The following is a 6,086-nucleotide window of genomic DNA, read 5'->3' on the forward strand; positions in this document are numbered from 1 at the left end:
AGGCCCAGTGCAAGTAGATAATTATTGAAGCTCGAATGACTATCTATACATATTATAAAACAAATGCTAGAAAATGTTAGCCACACATATAATAGAAGAATATTAGAAGTGAGTTGAGGAAGCTAGGGTACGGTGGATAATGCCTGTAATCTCAGCTACTTGGGGAGTAAGGATGGAGAGGATGATGGCTCATGGCCACCCACCCCCCAAAAATCTAGGCAATACATCATTGGGCATGATGACACACACACAATATATGAGAGAGATATATGGGAGGATGGTGGTCCAGGCTGTCTTCTGGGAAAAACATGAGCCCCTATCTAAAAAGAAGCCCAGGGCTGTCTGTTGAGGGTGAGGAGAGTCAGTGTAAGGGGGAGGGAGAAAGGAATATGCAGAAATAGAAATACATATTTATATATTTATGTTTAATACATGTTATATTAATATTTTATACATATATATATTAGAGAAGAGAGCATAATGAAACCCATCAAATACTGCAAAATGGGAGAGGGAAGGGAGTTAAAAGTTTCACTAGGGATAACCCTTGTTTACAGAACATGGTATACATCTATAGAATTGTCACAGTGAAGCTTCTGTGTATTATTCATGCATGATCATGTTTTTAAAAAACTAGCCTTAAGCTGGATGCTGCTGGCTCACACCTGTAATTCTAGCTACTCAGAAGGCTGAGTTCTGATAGTTGCTGTTCCAAGCCAGCCCAGGCATGAAAGTCAGTGAGACTCTTACCTCCAGTGAGCCACCAGAAAACTGGAAGTGGCACTGTGGCTCAACGTGGTAGAGTGATAGCCTTTGAGCTGAAGAGCTCAGTGACAACACCTAGGCCCCGAGTTCAAGCCCCATGACCAACAAAAAATGCTGGAAGCACGGCTCAACTAGTAAAATGCCTACCTACCAAGCCCAAAGCCCTGAGTTCAAATCCCAGTACAACACAGACACACAGTGAACTGAATAACCCATAGAATCTGTGTGTTTCAATTCCCTGTGCAAGACAAGAAGACACTGAGGGCCAGTAAGGAGAAATTAGACAGGCAAATGCATTTGTCTTTAAAAGCAAAAAGAACAAGAACTGCATTGACCTGAACTTCCTTCTTTATTCTGATTGCTATGGTTTGCTTTCCCTCTACTCCCCATCCAACCTGCCACTTGTCCACTCAGGCCCCTGGTAGCAAGTTTACAGAACTAGCAGAGGGTGTTGTTGGCTCTGTAGGCAGAGCTGGCTGCCATTTACCTTGAAATCTTCACATGTGTGTATTTTCAGTTCTGGAAACATATCCGAATCCAGGGTCTTGAAGAGTACAGTCTGAAGTTGGCTAGCAAGGAACACCCCATTCCCTTCCCCCTTCTCCCCTGAAGAATCCTCACTGAAAGGGGGGTTGAGTGTGAAGGGCATGTTGGGGTGGCAAGGGCGAGCGAATATCCAATCCTGGCTAATACCCACGTCCTCTTAAGAAGCTTATGAGGGCATTGTGCAAGTTCTGGGGCCCAGTACTTCAGACCAAGCCCAAGGGGGTTAGCACTTCTCCCAGGAACACAGGTGGTCTCTCTTCGTACCCCATCCCCAGCATCCCTGGGATTGGATTCTAAGCTGTTGGGAATAAGAGGCAGTCCAGAGCTTCTGGACTTAGGCAGAGGAAATCGTGTGGGAAAAATCAGTGGCTGCTCTGAGCAAACTGAGGGAAAGTGTGTGAGGATTAAGAGATCAGGAGATTTTAGTCAACACTCAGATTCTTTTGCTACTACTGGGTGATTCTCAGTGTAAATGTACAGAACGCCATACCTTGCCTACTCTTCCATAGGGTGGATAGGAGAACAAAAATTAAACCTGAGAAACCAGGTGCTGGTGGCTTCTACTTGTTATTTGGGCTACTCAGGAAACTGAGATCTGAGGACCATGGTTGGAAGCCAGTCCAAGCAGGAAACTCCATGACACTCTAATATCCAATTAACTATCCCAAAAGACAGAAGTGGTGCTGTGGCTCAAGTAGTAGAGAGCTAGCCTTGAGCAAAAAAGCTCAAAGACAGCACCCAGGCCCTAAGTTCAAGTCCTAGGACCAGCGTGTGTAAGTGTGTGTGCGCACACACATGCACACGCACATACATCTGAGGGAAAATAACATGCAAGCTTTAAGGTATTTTGCAAATGAAATAAGCTTCATTGGCACACAGGGAATCCTTGAGAGAACGGCAAGGACATTGAAGGTACCCAAGTTCGCTCTCTGAATCTTCTGTACTTCCAAGCCACGATTTGGCTTTCGAATTCTTTTTGTACTAGTGACAGAATTTGAACTCAGGGCCTCATACTTTTGCTTGACTTCTTCGTTCTACCACTTGAACCACACCTCCAGTCCAGGCAAGCCAATGACTGCGAGCTGAGCTAAGTAGAAATGAAGGACCTCATGATAGACCTGGAAGCTAGTCCCACCCCTCAGCTCATGTTGCCTGGTATTTTTTTATTTCCTCTTCTCCCTTCCTCCATCTGCAGTACTTGGATAGCAAGCTGTTTCCCACAGCCTCATCCCCATCCCACCGTCACCCTGAGAAACCTGGAATTGTGAAAAGGTAACCCACTCTCTCCACGGAAGCGGAAAACAGCCCCAGCCCTGGGGATGGAGCTTGCCTGAGCTGCCAGGGGCACAACCAGATCTAGTTTTTTCCTTTCTCATGCTAACTTCCTGCATTCTCTATCTGGCCCGCAATGATGAGAACAGGAACCCAATTTAAGAGGTGGAATCAGGCATGCTTTCTTTTTCTTTCTGGAAGAAAAGAAAGTCTCTATTTTTACAATGTCATTGATGCAAGATAGAAAACTCATAGGAGATGCCCTGAGCCAGTGGCTCAGGCCTGCAAACCTAGCAACTCAGGAAGCTGAGATCTGAGGATCATGGTTTGAAGCCAGCCTGGGCAGGAAACTGGGAGATTCTTCCTGCCAAGTAACAACCAAAAACATGGAAATGGAACTGTGTGGTCTAAGTGGTAAAGCACTAGCTTTGAGGACAAAAAAACAAAGCTCAGGGACAGCACCCAGATTCTGAGTTCAAGCCCAGGACTGGCACAATAAAAAAGATAAAGGGGAAAACAAGAAGAAAAAGAAAAGATAATTCACAAGAGAAACAAATTCCCAGAAAAGAAATTCATTTCTTTCATATACTCATAAATGTTGCCAGTGAGCTTTTCCTAGTGTCTAACCTAAACTTTACGTAATGGAAGTGAACTCAATTCCTCTATCTTATTCGATGGGTTTGGAACAGATTCTGAAATGCAGTAGACCATGTAAAAGTTTGTTGTTGCCAGGCACTGGTGGTGTGATATGATGCTGGTGGTTCACACCTATTATTGTAGCTACTCAGGAGGCTGAGATCTACGGATCTTGGGTTCAACCAAATGGAAGCTCAATGAGAGACTTTTAATCTCAATTAGCCAGCAAAAATCTGGAAGTGGCACTGTAGTTCAAGTGGTAGAGTGCCATTCTTGGGAGAACAAGCTAAAGGACAGCACCCAGACTCTGAGTTCAAGCACTAGTACTAGAAAGAAGGAGGAAGAGGACAAGAAATATAATGGATATCAATTTTCTCTGCTTGCTTCTTTGATTTGTTTCCCAATAAATAATCTCCCTTCTTTCCTATCTGCTTTCTACAAAGGCACCTGCAGCATTTTCTAGCTTGCTAGATCCTGAGGACCCAGTAATAGATAAGGCCCACTCCTGTTTACAGAGCAGAGAAAAACTTAATTAGAATTGGAAATGCATAAAAGCTTTCTTTGCTCAATGAGTCTTTGCACTATTTTAGAAAAGAAAGAAGCTTTGTGGTTTCTGCAAATGCTCTGGCAAAGACTGAAAAAGGGCTGAGAGAAATTAAAAGGGGTTACAGTTTCTTCATCAAATGCATGCAAGTGAAGAAAGGCATGGAAGGAAAAAAAAAAAAACTATAGAAGTCTTCAGAGCTGAACATAAGTGACTTATACCTAGAATCCTAACTACTCAAGAAGCTGAAATGTGAGGGTGGAAATTTGAGGCCAGACCAGACAAATCCTTGAGACTCTTATTTCCAGTTAACCACTAAAAAGCCAGAACTGGAGGTGTGGCTCAAGTTGTTGGACTTCAGCTGTGAGTGCAAAAGCCACGCCAGAGGACAAGACCCAATTGTGGCACATAAAATTATGTAAGTAGGACTGGGAGTGTGGCCTGGTGGTAGAGTGCTTGCCTAGCATGCACAAAGCCCTGGGTTCAATTCCTCAAAACCACATAAACAGAAAAAGCTAGTAGTGGCGTTGTAGCTCATGTGGCAGAGCACTAGCCTTGAGCAAAAAGTGTCTAAGGACAGTGCACAAGCTCTGAGTTCAAGCCTCAGGACTGGCAAAGAGAAAAAATATGTAAGTAGCCCGGTGCTGGTAGCTCACACCTGTAATCCCAAGAGACTGAAAAGAGAGGCTCAACGTGGTAGAGCACTAGCCTTGAGCAGAAGAGCTCAGGGAGGGACAGCACTCAGGCCCAGAGTTCAAGCCCCACAACCGACAATTAAATAAATAAATAAATAAATAAATAAATAAATAAATAAATAAATGCCAGGCATGGTGGCTCTTGCCTGTAACCCTAGCTACTCAGGAGGTTGAGATCTGAGGATCGCGGTTCAAAGCCAGTCCAGGCACTAACCGTGAGACTCTTATCTCCAATTAACTACTAGAAAGCTGGAAGTGATGTTGTGGCTCAAGGCGTAGGGCGGTAGCCTTGAGCTGAAGAACTCCGGAACAACACCCAGGCCCAGAGTTCAAATCCCATAACTGACCAAGAAAAAGTGGGGGGCTGGAAAACTGACAGTAGAAACTGGATGAAGTCTCTGTATGTTTGAAATTTTCCATCATCATTGTGTGTGGGGGGAGGTACTGAGGTTTGAACTCAGGGCCTTAGCCTCTCACTGGGTTTTTTTGCTCAAAACTGGCACTCTACCACTTGAGCCACAGTTCCACTTCCAGCTGTTTCGTGGTTAATTAGTGGTAAGAGTCTTATGGACTTTCCTACCCAGACTGGCTTTGAACTTGATCCTCAGATCTCAGTCTCCTGAGTAGCTAGGATTACAAGTGTGATTACAAGCCACCAGCGCCCAGAAATCATGAAATTTGGAATGGATAGGTGGAACGATAGGGAGATAGGCTGGCTTGGAGCTTTGGACATAGACAAGGGTCAGGGCTGCAGGGAGATAGGGAGGAAGATGAAGGTGATAAGGATAGCATGGGAGTTTGAGAGAGGAGAGAAGAATGGAAAAAGGATGTGGCCCATGCTTTCCCTGCCTGTCTCTTCTCGTCTTCTTCTCATCTTTCAAGATTAAAAAAAAACTTGAGAACTTAGTCAAAGATACTTAGATACTAAGCCATGAAATTCCAATTCAGTCTGTCAGACCTGAGAATCTGCATTTTCCCCACAGATCCCAGTACCTACCCTCTGCAAGCAGCTTGTATTACTGTCACTTATCTTTCCCTTGTCAGACTCTGAACAAACCACTCTGCTTTTCAAAGCCTCAGTGACAGCAAGCAGTCCACACTGTTTCAAGACAGAAAAAGGAAGGATAATAAAGATGATGGGAGATGATGCAATGGAAACTGTCTATTGATTTCCTTTTGTGTGACTATAATGACATTTACATGCTGAGGCTGTCTCTCAAACAGGGAAAATAAAGTCATCAGTCCACTATGGTTCACACCTGAAACCTTAGCTTTTCAGGAGGCTGACATCTGAGGATTCCAGTTCAAAGCCAGCTTATGTAGGAAAGTCTGTGAGACTCTTATCTGCACTGAAACACCACAAACCCAGAAATGGAGCAGTTGTAGCTCCAGTAACAAAAGTTCTGGCCTTGAGCAAAAGAAGTGCCCAGGCCCAGAGTTCAAGCCTCAGGACCAGAAAGTTTCTCCCTTAAGACAGTAATACTTTGTGTTGATGTTCTCTGATTTTATATTCGCTGAACAACTTTCAAATGTGTACCCATGTGTTTATAATGGGGCTTGAAACCAGGGCTTTGCACTCTCAATTAGTTTTGTCATTCAAGACTATTGCTGTACCACTTGGGCCACAT

The sequence above is a fragment of the Megascapheus bottae genome, chromosome 25, assembly GCF_031878675.1.
Source record: "Megascapheus bottae isolate mThoBot1 chromosome 25, mThoBot2.hap1, whole genome shotgun sequence".
NCBI lineage: Eukaryota > Metazoa > Chordata > Mammalia > Rodentia > Geomyidae > Megascapheus > Megascapheus bottae.